Below are 18,285 nucleotides of genomic sequence, written 5' to 3'. Positions count from 1 at the left end.
GACCAGCCAAACTTCAACACTATAACCGGCACTCTTTTCCACTGTGTTTATAATAGCCCCTACGCCTGTTGGAACCGATTTACGGGTATCTATTTGTACCCGTGAATGGGTTCTAGCAGGTGTATTACATAACAGCAAACTTCTCCACAGGGCCTCTACGTGTTGGATCTGTATCCCCACGCACGCCTATCAAATGACCGGGATGTATATACCCGTGAGTTTATATGAGATACAAATAATATTTAAAAAAAATACAAAAAATATTGGTGTAAATGTCTTAAGTGTCAGAACCATTCAGAACTAAAAGATTGAATATATATAGTTAATCAAATTATCCATAGACATGTATAGGGTCTCCAAGAGTCAAAATGTTGTATAATTAATTAAAACATTCATAAAGAGAGAAAAAAACATACGAGAATTAACCGAACGAGGTGCCTCAATGTATTTATACTCAAAAATAAAGTTACTAAATATAAATAATAGCTCGTGTTAGCTTAAATATAGACCATCTTGGCTAGTACCAACCGTTTGAAACTTTTAACCGTTCCCTGCTATCTTTGACCGAGCGTTAGCCAAGGTCTCAGTTTCAGCTTGGGCATAAATACTTTCGTATGTTCGGATGTTCTCCCCTACAGGTTGCAATTCTCGTGAAATTTTGTGGGCAGTTTTTTTTATTATAAACTGATCGGCGATTGGCCCTATAGTCCCACCTGATGGAAAGTGAAGACAGGGCCTAAGATGGAGCTCACCGATTCAGTAACACCCTATTCACTCTTGCTTTAAAGAGACTGAGGATACGATAATTAAATAGATTTTTATCGATTCAGGTTTTGATTTTTTTTAAATATATATTATTTATTCTACAGCTCACAAAGCCACTATTAGTAAACTAGATTGTCAATCTACTACGTCCAGACACAAATAAACTATACATAAACTGTATATTATCTATATTTCACCGTTATTAAATTGAGTCATCGGGCTGAACTATTTGTCTGGGCCTTAGTAACCCACTTTACACAATAGGCACCTAAGGAACTTTTATAAGTTCATTGCTTTTCGCCCTCTACACAACCTTTCTTTACAGCAGAAGTAAACATATATATACATATAACCAGTATTTTGACTTAGACATAGTTTAATTTAGTTTTTATTTAGTTATATTAAAAGCATTTATTTAGTTATTAAATATATAGTACATGATAGGTAGGTATGTCATATAATAATAAAAACTAAACTTTAAATAAAATTATAAAAATAGGTACATAAGTCATAACATACATACTTATGTACTTACAAAAAAATCATTACAAGAATCATCATTCTTTAATATCAGAAAATAATTTTACGATTTAACTCACTTATTTTAGCCACTCGCGCTGTAAAAATACCTAAATTAAACCGTAAAATTAGCTTAATGCTAGTATGACTCACGACAGTTTAAATTAGTTTATTAAAAATTACCTAATTTATTATTATTACAAATAATCCTATTTCGTATTATGTGTTTACTTTTACCCCCAACGATCCTGTTTTTGTACTAATTTTGTAATAAAATGACAGAACGGATTCGAACTGTTTTGTAGTGTCAGGGATATGAAAACAAAAGAATACTGTATTTTTTCTGTAACCTGTACCTACCTAAGTAAAAGTTAAGAACATTGGTAGCACAAATGTCCTAATTTTAGTACAGCTTTAAAAATCCCAAATAGTTTAAGGAAATCTTTAGGAGATAGAAGTCAAAATTAGAAATTAGGCCGATCATGATTCTTGATTGACATTGAATTAGAACAATGCATTATATCATTACATTATCATAAAACAAAGTCGCCTCCTGCTGTTGTCTGTCCCTATGTATGCTTAGAACTTTAAAACTACGCAACGGATTTTCATGCAGTTTTTTTAATAGATAGAGTGATTCAAGAAGAAGAAGAGTGATAGATAAGGTTTATATGTATAATACATCAACATTGCACCCGTGCAAAGCCGGGGCGGGTCGCTAGTTAAAAATAAATAATATTTAAATTAAAACTTGAAATCGTATTGTACTGAAGAAGAAGATTTAGTTAGACCAAGACAAGTCTGCAACGATTTTGATAGCACACGCAGTGGAAGTGTTATTTTAAACGTCAAACTTCTATGAAACAATGGCGTGTAAATAACATTTGCACTGCGTATGCTATCAAAATCGTTGCAAACTTTTCTTGGTCTAACTTTGCTTCAGAATAAAGTCAATATACTGCTAAAGTAAATTATGGTCGTGCTTCACCGCACCTTTCGCTCCGCAATATTGCAAATTGTAAAATTCACAGTAAAATAACTCTCTTCTTTCACATTTGAAATATATTGCTTGCAATAAATGCTAGCGCCTTATGGACCATCCATTACAGAAATGCTAAATAAATATTTATTTGACAAAAATAAACTCGAAGGTGCATGGGCCGGGCCATTTCATGTGCATGCAATGTTGTATTGTATGTAGGTAACTCTAGTGAATGTAAACAAGCAAATTTAGGTAGGTATCAGGTACTCGGTCACACTCGTCGACTACTTACAGGTAAAGAGTTTTTTTTTCTGAATTACCATTTATATTACCATTTACCTACTTAAATGGATTTAATTTAAGCGTGAACGTTTGAAGAAATATAGGTGGTTTTCCGAAATTGATGACATGAAAATACTTACTGAAGTTTATTGCATTCAAGATGGTTTATTTTAATAGGAGATACACATAATAACAATTAATTAACCTAGCCTTGTCCCGGCATTCTGCCACAGCTCAAGCTGAGCCTGGGGTACGAGTAAGAGCAACATAATCCCAATAATTGACATATTAGGCACTAAACTAGACTGATGTTTACGAAAGAGACTGCCATCTGACCTTCCATCCCAGACGGGATACTAGGCCTTTTTGTCTATGTAGGGTTGGTCCTGCCGACGGCTCCCGAATCACCTTGTGTATGCCTACCTAAACCTTGACCTAAAGACCGGTATAGTTAATTTTTTTTAAACTGACCGTTTAGCTCCCGAGAGATTATCTTGTGATCAATAATACTGTTCTCTAATGTTTAAGGCTAGCGCTAACAACAAATAATAAAACGAAAAAAATAATTATGTAATTTTCCATTGTGTTAGGAAAATATCATAAGTTTTCGTAACTCACAGGAAGATTTTGTAGGACAAGGTAAAATTGCGCTTACATTATACATAATATTGAACTCTATAAGTTAAGTACCTTATGTACGTCTACATTTTATCGAAAAAGAAAATCCGCCCATTTACTTCAGCTTTCAAATTCGAGGCATGATTATTTCTTAATACTTTGCTTTTGCACATCTTTTCTTCGACATTAATAAGGAAGGTATTAGAACTGATGAATAACTCTTGTCGATAGGTACTGAACTGTGGCATGAATCTACGGGGCATATTTGCCGGCTATAAAATAACTTTTGTAAAGGCCTCTTGAACTCTGCAGACTTTTTTAATAACGACAGCACTGAAAGTGCGGCTGTCTGCCTGCAACGCTTCAACTTTAACAACCTTATTTTAAGTTTTATAACTTAAAATTTAATTCGATTGTGCATTTGTTACCAAAAACATCGAGCATAAAAGCCACCAAATACTCTTATAAAAATATAAAATCAAGTTTCTATGTGGGTAATTTGCAATAAACCGTTTTGTAGTAGTAGTAGGTATTTATCCTATGCTACCTACGAAGCTATAATATTCTCCTGATTCCCTAGAGTCCCTAGACTGTAGAGGCTTGTGTTTTAAGTGAGAAATGTAAACACAAAGAAAAACAACCGTAAGACTAAAAATTGTGAACAATGCAATGTACCGGGAGGGAGGGAGGGTGATAACGTTTTACAGTACATATGGCCCTTTAAATTTTCGACCTACTTACGTAATGTGCTTATTATAATAATAATATATATTAGGGCAGCTTGTGGCGAGCTGTTGGGAAGTGACGACCCCACGGACCCGAGTGCTCCAGAGAGTCGGTCAGGGTCTCCGTCTCCGGCGTGTCTTCGTCGGTCGGAGTGGACCCCAAGGGGACCCGCAGGACTCTCAGCTCTGGCTTGCCTTCATTGGCCGTCCAGAGGGGAGTCGTAAGAGCTATATGCTCCAGGGGTGGAAGTGAAAGATGCATAAGACGCGAGTTGGCACAGTGGCTGTTAACAGTCACTGGGTAGAAAGCGGCGCACACCTCTCGACACCCCTGAGCCGCTCACACCGGTGTTGCTCCTGGTCGTCTTCACGACGGCAGTTTCAGGGGCCCATCTAGTCAGCGGCGAGTCACCGCCTGCCTCGATAACGTGTGTTAGCAGTGTTATGGCAGGTGTCCGGACTTCTTTACAATAGCCCAGTCTCATTGTCCACCCAAAATTCAATCCATAGATCGGTATACTGTTCACTTTTTCTACAATAGTACCAATGCCTGCTGCGACCGGTTCATGGGTGTCTATTGTTGCGCCTGTGAACGGGTTCCAGCAGGCGTTCTACATGACATTAAAGCTCTCCAAGGGGCCTCTACGTGTTGGATCTATATCCCCACGCAAGCCTATCAAAAGACCGGGATATATAGGCCCGTGAAATCCGAGGATATATATTATAATAATAATAATAAGCACATTACGTAACTAGGTCGAAAATTTAAAGGGCCATTTGTTGTACTGTAAAACGTTGTCACCCTCCCTGCCTCCCTTCGGTCGTATTTTAAAAATCGCCACTCGGTGCGAATTTCCTATTTTCGCACTTGTATCGTAATAGTACATTTCGATGCTAGTGCGGAAAGCATGCCATTACTTCACGAGTACCGAGATATCTTGCCACGAGCCGTAGGCGTGATGTGAAAAGGGAACTTTTCTTCCCTGCTTGGAGGGATCAAAGTGGCACTTTTCTGTTCAAAGACATTTTGTTGCCAGTATGAAATATTGACACAAAGCCATATGAAATTAGTATGCCTATAATCGATTCCAATTTCTTTATAATCGATTACGTGCATACAATTTTTTAAACTTAAATAATATTTTGTTGTAATTGTAAACAATAAATGTAATTAGCGTATTTTGAATTAATTAATAGCATATTTAAATTAAGTAAATTAATTAATTAGCGTAATATTTACAAAGAAACGTAAAAAAAACATTAGTTTAATAATTTAATTTTTATTTTGACATTTTAGGTCTCCTTAAACGCAGCCATACTTGTCTATGCAATTTAAAAAGTTTATATTTAAAAAGTTTTGTACAAATATTTCACAAAGCATAATTTAATGCGGTTCTGTATTATAAATTTGTAAAACCTTAGTTTAAATCAATAACTTTATAATAATAAATATAAGTGATATCAGTCTTCATAGTGTTCTTCCGAAGATTTGGTTCAAAGGGGTAAGAGCTAATTTGTTACCAGAAAAATCTACAAAAATAATGTACTTGATTTTCATTGTATCATTTTAGGTGTTTGCTGCTGTCTTCGAAAAAATATTAGGTACATAATTATGAGCTGTAGGTACTTTTAATTTGTCAGTACAGTCACGTCTGAAAATATCGATAAGGTCGTGTATACATATTTTTGGCACTTTGTCCGTATCGATCTTTGCTTAAATTAATAATGTTTTGAAACTTAATGAATATGTATGTAATTTCCTCATAGGTGATGTGAAAAGCAGTATGTGGCACATGGTAGCAAAATTATTTTAACCTTGGGCATTAACACTTGAATCCTTCGCTTCGTTTAGGATTCAATTGTACGCCCTCGCCGTAAATATGTCATTTTGCTCCCTTGTGACACAATCTACTATTTTTTTTCCCCGCAAGTGTGTTGAAAAACGTCATATGAAACTCGTGTGCATTGGTCATTACACACATCGGCTTTATCACGCCTACCATATTACATCTACCCTCATTTGTAAAAAGAGCAATGTACATTCGGCGTTAGTTATTTAAAAAAATTGCCTTATCACAAAGAAACTCTAATACTTTTGCATACGTTTCCACATTGTCCGATCCAATATCGGATGTCGGAAGGAAGTAAAATGTAAGACATATGTATTTCTCTGTATTTATTTATGCATTTAATAAAACATTATTATTAAAAAACCGGCCAAGTGCGAGTTGGACTCGCGCACCGAGGGTTCCGTACTTTTTTAGTGTTTTTTTTTATATAGCGGCGACAGAAATACATCATCTGTGAAAATTTAAACTGTCTAGCTATCACGGTTCATGAGATACAGCCTGGTGACAGACAGACAGACGGACAGACGGACAGACGGACAGACGGACAGCGGAGTCTTAGTAATAGGGTCCCGTTTTTACCCTTTTGGTACGGAACCCTAAAAACGATAAATAACGCAAAAAAGGCGGACCAAATGCCTCTCCTGCAGAAGATGTTTTTGTCATAGGCGCTTTCCGACATTCGCTATTGGAAAGGCGCTTTTTTTAAAATTTAATTCACGTCGGTGGCAAACAAGCATACGGACCGCCTGATGGTAAGCAGTCACCGTAGCCTATGGACGCCTGCAACACCAGAGATATTATATACATGCGCGTTGCCGACCCTTTAAAAACCTGTACACTCCTTTTTTGAATCGCTTCCGATAAATTCAGCCATGTCGGAGCCCCCCGTCAGCTGCCGGACCGATAATATTTGTTTGTTTGCGTATGTGTAGGCATAATGCTTGTTGTAGTATGCGTGACCGCTCAAGACGGTGGCGCCCGGGCGAACCCCCGCGGCCTGACTACGCGGATTAGGATCCTACATCCGATATCGGATCGGACAATGTGAAAACGCTCTTAAGGTGCACAAGTGACTTAATGACTCCTTGTCTAAATTTAAACGTCAAGTACTTTTGGTTTTAAATAAACATACGAATTAAATACACTGTAACTTTACACTTAATTGCAAATTTAATGTATAAAAATAGTTTTATCTTCATTAATTAAGCCCCTGTCCTAATTCGACCTTCGTTGTTAATCTTTAAGTTTAGTTATCCCGTATTTTGTTTTTCTTTAATGAGCTATTAAGTGGTGGCAACTGTCCTGGTTTATGAATTATGTATAAGACACTAGTTATAAGAAACATGTACCGTTTGTGCCCAAATAAACATTAAAACAAGTGTAAACAGAGCTTTGATGTAGACTGAACCTGAAGGTCTACCGTGAAAATCTCTATCACTCTTCCATATTCGAGCGATTCTTGCATAATTTTTCGATTTTCACGGTAGGCCTTCAGAGGCCATAGACACACGACGACACATACCAAATTAGAAAGCCGGCATCGGCCCTGAAAGTAAAATAAACTGTTTACTAAACAATGCAAAGTACTTTCACTCAAAAACAATCTCGTTTGCAGCAATTGAATCAATTTAAGCAATGGATTCTAAACGACAAACGACGCACGTTACGTTGTGTGCCGTAATCTGTTTTGTCAGAAAACAAACAAACATTAAACGATTAAAGTCAGTTGGTCGGTATTTATAACCATAGGGCCTAATTTGACTTAAGAAAGTGACCGAAGTTGCTACATTCAGTAGAATTATACAATACAAAAATGTCATTTATTGGATAAATTATTGTAGGTTGTCCTGTTCTCAAATTACTTGAGGGTAGAAGTAATATGTTACATCTTAGTGTAAAGTACTTAAAATTGCTGATAAATCATGATTATACCATGATTTATCAGCAATTTTAGCTCCGCTCCGCTATATAGTCTTGGAAGAGAGTACCAGGCCGCAGGAGGAGTAATTATACTAATTATACTATCATGTAGTGAATGAATTAGTCTAGAGAAAAGAATCAAAACGCTATCTGTTTCTATTGCGCTAAAATGGCCAATTTATGTTTTATTTAGTTGTAATAAATAAATAGGAAATAAATGTTATAAAACCATTAAAACGCTCCCAGGTAAAATAGTTTCTTTGGTCAAATTCATTTCATACATATATTATTATTACTTATTATGTAGTATTACAGAATTGTTTCATTTAGAGCAACTTCTAAATAATGCTTGATTTGATTGTTCTTTTAAGAATAATCAAACATATTTTAATCGGTTTACATATTTTTATACATTTTGGACCCAAAAGAACCTTGTGAAACATAAAAAAAATGTTTAGACCACCCATTATGTATTAACATATACGTGGGAAAATTTTAGTTGAGTGATTCAATGTAATCGACTGTCAAATAGTACACTTGCTCGTCTGTCTGTACACAGTAAAGTGGCAAGCTTTATGACTATGAGCCGAAGTGGCCTCAGACGGACCTGACTCACGACTCACGAGACGTTCAGATACGCATATAGAAATGTCCATGTCTACAATAATATTGTTGTTTATCCGCTGTAATGTGTGCTTTTTGGTCGGGTCGTAAAACTGAAAGTGCTTCCACACTTTCGCATACGAGATCGGTGAAAGTGGTTTCACATATAAAATATGTTTTAATTTAATAAATAATTTATTGAAATTGTCCCCTAAACCCCGAAATATAGCATTCTCCAGCCAGAAGTCCGCGCTTGCGATGAAGTCCGCGCGCGCCCGCAGCACCCATGCGGCACCCGCTTCACAAAAGGACTGAAGTGTGTTGTAACTGGAACACCCTCAAGTCGTGGCGTTCCTTCTTGCGAATGCACTCCACCACATAGAATGGGCAAGAGCGATAGAGAGGCCAATAACGACATTTTGAATTCCGATGTTCCCGGTAGGCTCTCAGGCACGACCACTACCAACTTACTTAGGTACCCGCCATCATTAGCATCTTTCCACCCTGCTCCATCCGGTTCCCGATATCGGACACGGCAGGCCAATAGTGTGAAAGGGCTTTGGACATGTTTGGATGCTGAGGGACGATTAACGAGCTGGCACCGTGTCAACAAGTCGCGTCGCCGAACTATAAACAAAACGCTGCTTTCATCCATATTATTACATTTATGTAATCCATAAGATAACCGGGTGGCGCTGATCTTTGACTGTGACTTTTCGTTCTTAGATAATACAGGGTATTTCTGCTGTTTTTCCTAATGAGTTACAGAAAGGGAAATAGTAGATTGTGTCACAAGGGAGCAAAATGACATATTTACGGCGAGGGCGTACATTGAATTCTAAACGAAGCGAAGGATTCAATAATAGAATCCCGAGCCTAGTGAGGGATTCAATTAAATGTGTTACGCCCAAGATGGAAATACTTTGCTACCATGTGACACATACTTCTTTTCACATCACCTATAAGGTAATTATGATGTTTAAAAATATTATATTATTAGAATCTAACTTTAAAAGTTTGACATTTAAATTCAATGTCTTTCGGCCCTATTCGAATCGAGTTCGAATCGGGCCATTTCCTTATTGATAAAAAAAAATCAAAATATTCGGCAGATTTTTGTAGAATGGATCCCTTTCTTTAAATAACGTCCATTAGGGTTCCTTGTTTACTACAGAACCCTAAACACCCAGTCCAAAGGAGATATAGTAAGACATACATTTAATAATAATAATAATAATTGAGATAAAAGATAAAAACCCGCTCGACGCGACGCGACTGCTATATCTCCCGCTGCAAGTTTCTCTCTTTTTTTCTTTCTAATTTCCTGGCTGTACACCTCTTCTTAAAGCACTAAAATTGACTAAAATCCTTTTTCTCCGACCATATAACACTTCGCCTGTCTGAGCGGGTGATATAATGCACTCCAATGGACTTGGTCGCTCTCACCGACAGGTGCAGACATGCATCTATTTTGGTCCTGTTCCCGCGTATTGGCTTTCCACGGTCACGACTCAAGGTCTCCGATGTTTTCTATATTTACTTGATCTGAGACAACTAAAATGTGTTCATTTTCCTGTATTAGTAAATAAGATGAAATTGATTGAGTTGCCATGTCATATAACAGCCACATCAAGAGCATAGCATCAATGTATTTAAATAAAAAAAATTACACTCTGCTGAAAGTTTTAGCACCCCTATTGTACTCGTTGTGCTTGTGCAGCACGTAAGTTCCAAGAATAGGAACCCTGCTGGCCTTCCACGCGTCAGTGCTTGTTGCAAGGCCACGGCCGGCGCACACCATCCTGCTTCCTCGAATTCAGCTCCGTTAGCTCAAAAAGGCACGGAACTCGTGTCGGACTGATTTTGGTAAATAAAAAAAATAAACCCTTGAGAGAACTTTGTTTCAATGTTGACTGAGATTCTGTCATTAGTGTGATTAGTTCCTAGTGTTCCGACGCGAAGACCAAGTCCTTGAATGAGTGGCCCAGAGTCGACACCCGAGGGAGCGGTAGACCACCGCACCGCAGCGCTGGGTGGACGACATCCGACTACACGGAGGTCGGGATTGGATGAATCGGGCACAAGATCGGCGGGAGTGGAAGAAGAGAGAAGAGGCCTACATGAGTTTCATCCAAAACTGGATCACCAAAAGGCCACCATGATGATGATGATGATGTTCCGACGCGATGCAGAGGGATTAGATGAGCACTCAGAGTTTGCTCTTTTGGAGACGTCGGCTGTTATTTCTACCAAACATAATATATGCCGGCTTAATTAGGTATAACAACAGTATACCTCGATTGATAAATTCGATTAAAATAAATAAACACCGTCAAATCGGTTATCGGTTCATTCATTTGGAAGCTGCGATGGTACACAGAGATAGATAGGATATGCACATGTTAAACTTATAACATCCTTTTTTGCATCGGCAGTTAAAAAAGGGTTTGGTGCATTGATAAAATATTGCATGTATTCTTTATATGATGTTACAGTATGTATTTAGTCTATACATACTATGAAATGCCCACGGCCCAACATACTTTTGGCCGTTTTTTTAGGGTTCCGTACCCAAAGGGTAAAAACGGGACCCTATTACTAAGACTCCGCTGTCCGTCCGTCTGTCCGTCTGTCCGTCTGTCCGTCTGTCTGTCTGTCCGTCTGTCTGTATGTCCGTCTGTCCGTCTGTCTGTCTGTCACCAGGCTGTATCTCATGAACCGTGACAGCTAGACAGTTGAAATTTTCACAGATGATGTATTTCTGTTGCCGCTATAACAACAAATACTAAAAACAGAATAATATAAATTTTTAAATGGGGCTCCCATACAACAAACGTGATTTTTTTTTGCTGTTTTTTTCCGTAATGGTACGGAACCCTTCGTGAGCGAGTCCGACTCGCACTTGGCCGGTTTTTATGATTCTATTAACTAGCATAGTTTCTGTATTTTATGAAGAAAAAACCTAATAAGAATCCAATTGCTACTTCTTCCGGATAAATAGGAGCTATGATTCAAATTTGCTACAATATCAATATCAATATATTCTTTATACTAAATAAATACTACTTCTTACTAAATAAACTTTCTTGTAAAGACTTTGATAAGTGGACTTATTTTTGGGAAGTGGAACTCTAAAACTGCGTTGCAAGAGAGAAAAAAAAAGTGTTGCAATTTTTATTCAAAAGTAAAATTTCCGATGTCTTTTAAATATGAATGAATCCAGAATCGAACCAGAATATGAATTATTAAAGTTTACTTACTTATTCTCGATGATGTCATTTCCTAACTATAGACAAAATGTTAAAACTTAAATTGTAAGTGTAATAGTACATTACTGCCTGCAATCGTCTTTTATTGCTAAGCAACACAACAATTTACAATGGCTGGTATTTAACTAATCGCCAGATATAGAGTTAGACCAAGAAAAGTGCAACGATTTTGATAGCACACGCAGTACAAGTGTTATTTATACGTCATAATTTCATAGAAGTTTGACGTTTAAAATAACACTTGCACTGCGTTTGCTATCAAAATCGTTGCAGACTTTTCTTGGTCTAACTCTAGTAAAATTTACCATAAAAAAGAAATTTTTACCACTAAAAATAATAAATGATCACCAAAATTAAAACTCCATTTTAATGTGAAATAATTACCAATTTTTTATATTTTGCTATCCTATTAAAGCAAATGACACCAAACTAAACTAATCATTGTTAACCCAATACTTGTAAATTATCACCAAATTTGAAACTCCATTTTAATGTGAAATGATAACCAATTTTTTTACATCTAATAATTGTTAACCCAAAAATATTAAATGATCACCAAAATTAAAACTCCATTTTAATGTAAATTATTTATCGCCATTATTATTTTATTTGAATGTATATTTTAATGTTAATAAATTGAATTATTTTTATGTAAAATTAAAACCAATATTTTTACATCTTGCTATCATATTAAAGCAAATAACTCCAAACTAATCATTGTTAACCCAAAAATAGGCAATAACCATCAAAATTTAACCATATTTTAATTAAAAATGTTATGCAAACACAAAATAAACTAATAAAGCCAACACAAAAAATAAATATAAAAAAAATATTTCATTATTTGACACGCGATAATTTGTCGTACGAGTAAGTATTACGAATTGTTATGCAATTGATAGTATTGATACAATGTTAATATTTGTTGATATCCGCATTTCAGAATGGATCAACACAGATTACTCGCTGCATTTCGATTTTATTTGCATAAGTAAGTGGCTTAAGTAAATAGTTGTATTATAGCATTTACAACTTTTCAAAAACATTCTTCTTGTCAGGTACCTCCGCTATAGGTGTAAAAATAAAACCTATTATATTAGTTGCACTGTTATAGTTGAGGCTGATTTTATTTTATAGGAATTTAGAATAGTACATTTCGATGTTAGTGCGGAAAGTATAACTCGCTCACTCACTCGTCCCGACGAGTCTTGCCACTCGCCTGCGGCTCGTGGCAAGATATCTCGGTACTCGTGAAGTAATGACATTTCCGCACGTGTATCGAACGACGTTTTTTTAATACAGTTGCGAAAAATAAGAAAAACAACAAGTAAGGAATTCGAAACTATTATATTATTAATTCTGTGACATCATTGACATTGAGATTATGAAGAGGTGTTTTTTTTTCTGGGTGTTATTATTATTGAACCCACTTCAATGAAAGATTTTTTTTAATGCATGTTCTATAAGACAGAAACAATTGTAAATATAAAACATTGTACTATTATTACCCAAATATCGTTAATTACGATTATTTATGTATCGTACATTTATAAAAACAATATCGAATGTTGCCTTTGAAAACTTAAAGCAGAAAGAAAAAACGCCTCTTCTTTGACAGGCGTTCCGTTCTATTCAGACAACTTATTAAGAACGGTTTTTCAATATTAAATATAAAAAAAATAGACGTGTTATAATGATGAAGAGGTAAGTAATAAAATATGAAATATGTATATTTTTCTTATTGCAATAGGTTTTTATGTTGATTACGACGTTTAGAGGAAAGTAATATTAACACTCATCAATAACTAGTCATGAATTGGAACAAGAATAAATTTAAAAAAATTGGAAAAAAGTAAAAAGCACTAGTTCGCGAAAACCAACTTTCCGCACGCTAAACAGCTACGTAAAGTAGCACTTTTTGAGTAACTGTATTAAAAACTATTTTGTGAAGTTGTTTTTTTTTTCTGATAAAGATTATCACACACTTCACACACACGGTAGGAATTCCTGTGCAAGTCAATAATCACTTACCTTCTTTTTTTACAAATTATTCGGTATAAATGCTTTAATAACTTATCTTGACAATGTTTTACCATTATTATCATAATAGTAATTAAATTTGTGACATAGCTTTCAATTTTTATTTTGTTTATTGTTATTTTGTTTTTAGTGAAAATTTTATTATAAGTACCTAAAATACTAATGAATTATGTACCAACTGGAAGAAAGAATTAATGAAAGCCAAAGAAATCTAGATAAGGAATATTTTAAAAAGCCTAATACTTTCCTAAGCCCTTACCGGGTCCTAGTAGTTATGTATGTACCTACCTAGCATTAAGTTGCATGTGTATTGTGTAAACTGTATCTACTTGGTTGCGAATAAAGATTGAATTGAATTGAATTGAATTGAATATAATGAAATACTGGGATTGTGCAGTCGGCGTGCAGTTTCCATACAATTTTCATGCCAGCACCACACTTCGCTGTATTTGGCAAATATTCGTGTTGCATCGTTGCATCCCTTTTGTTTTGTATGTCAAAGGAAAGAGATGCAACACGAATATTTGCCAAATAAGGCGAAGTGTGATGGTGCCAGCATCAGATGTTACAGGAGCGCAATCCGTCCGTTTTGACTGAAACGAGCTATTAGAATCGGTAAGAAATCGTTAGCACATAGACTATATGTATAGGCTTTTTGTTTGTCACTGTTTCCTCAACTCGTAATTTTCCATTAAAACATTTCAAAGTGCTTCGTGCAACCACTAAGTGATATAGAGGCTCGTCCCTCGTGTACATAACATAAATTAAGTGCACAATAACAAACACCCGAGGACAGGAGAGGCGATTATTCATGCGGCCACTGTAATTTTGACCTCAAAATAGTCAAAATCAATTAGTAACGAGTAAAATCGGAACGCGCTTATATGGCTAGCCCGGGCCTTCAACTCCTCAAGGTAGTAGCTAGGTACAACACCCAAGTAGATATACAATAACAAACAATTTCGTCGTAACCATAGTATGTAATCTACAATCCTACATAGAGTAGATATTGCCGTGGCCGGACGCTGGCTAACTAACCAATAATATCTGAGCTCTGATAACTTACAATTGTTACGTATAATGAGGTCACTCATGTTGGTTAGTTTCGGTCACATGCAATAACAGGCAGTCCAAGCAATTGGAATTACAGACCAGCCAGTACTTACGTTCATTCATAAAGTAGTGATAAGAGTAACCATATGTAGGTCCTTTATTTGGGAAACATTTTATAACAGATGCACGCTTTGTTTTTTTTCGGAGGAAGTGATGTTATATTATATTAGGTATCAGATAGATAGTGCTTATCTCTGAAATTTTGGTAAGACTTTTTTCTGTTCTTCCAGCAGCCTTGACTCTTAAGGCCGTTATCACTGTTATCAGCACCTCAAGCACAGGATAAGTAATAGTATTATCATACAGAACAGCCACGCACCGCCCCGCCACGACTCGAATTACCTCGCCCCGCGACAGCAGATTGACGGCCGTTTGCCGGCCGCTCAGTACTATTTTTAAACAACTTACTCACACTATGACGCATGACGCGTGTACAGACGTGCCGTTCACACATAGAAACGCAATTGATTTTTGATGTATAGCGTGTCCGCCCTGGCCTCAAGGAAGTCTGTGTAGCATAATCGTTCCCTTAAAAATATTTTAATTAAATGAAGATATAACTAAATTGATTTCTTAGAAACTTTTTAAAATTAAACACAACACTTGACCTACCACTAGACTTTAAACTTTTGCGACCCCCTCATTTTGGACGTTTTTTATAATAATAATAGTTATTTTCACCACACCAGCTGGTCAAGGCTCTCTTGATCGTTCAAAAACTGATGAGAAAGTTGCATTTTATCCACATGTGTACTTGAAATATCTATGAGATAACACTAAAACCACCTTCTTTGAAATAAAACAAAAATTGTTGAAATCGTTTTACATGATAAAGAATTATCCCAGAAAATCCAACATACATACAGGTCGCGCAAATTAGTAAGCCAATTTGCCGATAGATGGGGCTTTACACAATTACGCTTATTACTTATGATTCTGGTCAAAAGTCTTACGTGATTATAGTTAAATGAGAAAATTTAAAGTTTGTACGGAACCCTCGGTGTGCTTGGCCGGTTTTATTTTATTTATAAACAATTTCCAATTTTAAATCGATAGCGTAGTTCTAGTTCCTACCTACCACTTTGCCTTTATACTTGGCTTAGCCTTAAATTGTTACTCACGCCACGCCTTTTTTGACCTCTCTTAAACAACGGTTGCATAAAATACTATTAATTTAGGCCGAAAAAAGCCCTTCTCGCGTCATTTTCAGGATGCGCGCGCGGCGCCATAAGCAAGTAGGTCCATAACCATCAAATTTTTTAAGGTATTAAATATTAATTTTAAAACTTAAAAAAAAATTGGGTGTAATTTAAGTAAATTTTTTAACAAGCTATCAAATTGTTAATTAATAAAACTTTCTCGAACTTTCGTCTTCATTATAAACATTTTTTTTTTAATAATTGGCGCTAAAACATTTCTCTCCGTCGTGGAGTTTTTCTTATATATCTATATATATAAACGTAAAAGTCCTGACTGACTGACTGACTCACTTAAATCAACGCCCAGCCCAAACCGTTGGACCTAGAGAGCTGAATTTTTCACAATAGGTAGTTTTTATAACGTTAGTATCCACTAAATCCCCTAAGGGGATGAAATGAGGGTTTAAAGTTTGTATGGGGTGCAAGTTTTATTTTAAGCTATGAATTCGAACCTTGGGTAAAAGATATATTATTAAAAAACAAGTAAACTAATTTCAGCGTTTTTGAAAATTCATCCCCTAAGGTGGTGAAAAAGGGGTTGAAAGTTTGTATGGAGATCAAAAATTTTATCAAATGCGGGACCTAAAACTTTGTATATGGGCATATTATTAGAATACAGGAAAAGTAATTTCAGCGTTTTTAAAAATTCATCCCCTAAAAGGGTTAAAAAGGGGTTGAAAGTTTGAAACTACTACAAATGCTTTATGGAGATCAAACCTTTTTTTGAGTACAGGACTTCAGTCTTTGTATAAAGGCATATTATTAGAATACGAGAAAAGTAATTTAAGCGTTTTTAAATATCCATCCCCTAAAAGGATTAAAAAGGGGTTGAAAGTTTTAATCCATTACAAATGCTTTGAAACTTCTTAGGAAGGCAAAAAAAAGTTATTTCAACGTTTTTAATAATTCAATCCTTAAGGGGGTTAAACGGGGGATATAAGTTTATATGTACTACAAGTTTTCGTTTAAGCTAGAAACATAGAACATAGTTCGAGAAAATTTTATCAGAAATCATCGCAATCATCGCATTTATTCGTGATTAACTATAACATACAAAAGTATTAAACAACAAAGAAATATAAACATAAAAATTAATAAATAGTTTACCACGAAATTTGTTTAGTTATCATTGGGTAAAATGTTCATGTAAAACCGACTCGGTGCGTCCCAAGATACAGGCTCAGCGTAGTTTGGGACACACAGGACTACATTTGTGCAACTTATGCCATGTTTCTGTTAAAATAATAAATTATTCTTATTCTTAGTTGATTGTTTGTAAAATTAACTTTAAGATAATTTTCTAACGGAAATAAATTATTTGAAGTATTTAAATTGATATTAAATACTTTCAAAAATTTGAATGTTACGTACTTACGTACTCGCTTTTGACGCAGTGCGCGCATTCAGAAACGCGCAGAGGGCTATTTTCTGCGTTAAATTAAATTGTAAATAATAGAGTTAATTCCTAGTTAGGCAAGGGCCTGACACTCTTTGATAAAGAAAGATAGTCTTATTGCGATTCCTAAAGAGGAAAGAGAAAATAGTGCCATGCTTTGTCCTTATCACCGACCGGGTGGCATCATAGGTAGGTGGCGATGGCGGAATACCGAAATTTATAAGAGTGAAAGAGAAAAAATCTTATGCTGCCCAAATTTTACATGAATATTCTTACTCTTACCCCCTCGCTCGGTGGCGCGTCTTATAACTACTAGTATATACTATGTCTATGTAGTTAGGATTTTTTTATTAGAAATTTTCTCCTCTTAGTAATTTAGTAATCTTTTGTTTTAATTTCTTAAAAGTTTATTAGATATTTGCCAAAAACGAAATACCTTTTTTATAAATATTTTTTGCAATTTTTAATGTGCAATACGGTACATTTTTCTAGACATGATTTTAATTGCATAAATAAAGTAATTATGACTAAAAATCAAAATGATAATTTTATAGATCACTTCCTAAAACGAATAAAATGTTATTAGTTCAAGTTTTAGGCACGAGATGAGGATGAAGTAAACTAACCAAATTTATGAATTTTCTTCGTTTATGATAAACGATGGTGTATCCTTGTATTATAACGAATCAAACGAATGTTTAGGAAATGCTCGCAATTATATTTTACATTTCAAGTAGTACTATTCTAGCGGTCCAGTCTACAGCGCCGAAAAAAAACCGTTTTTTCTTTCGAACGCAGTGTCATCCATAAAAAGTACCTACATACTTGGTAATTTTTTTTAAACTCGTAGTATGAATTTTCACATACATACCTTTTCGCAGCCTTATAAGAGTAACCAAGCGGTGGATACAAAATCATGAAAAAGATTTATTATAAAAAATATTGCTAAATCATGGTAATCATAGTATCGTAGTAGGCGCGAGGCGTAGATTTCGTTAGGAAAA

This window comes from Cydia strobilella, chromosome 12, assembly GCF_947568885.1.
Source record: "Cydia strobilella chromosome 12, ilCydStro3.1, whole genome shotgun sequence".
In the NCBI taxonomy this organism is placed as follows: Eukaryota; Metazoa; Arthropoda; class Insecta; order Lepidoptera; family Tortricidae; genus Cydia; species Cydia strobilella.
Note: the sequence above shows the minus strand (reverse complement) of the source record.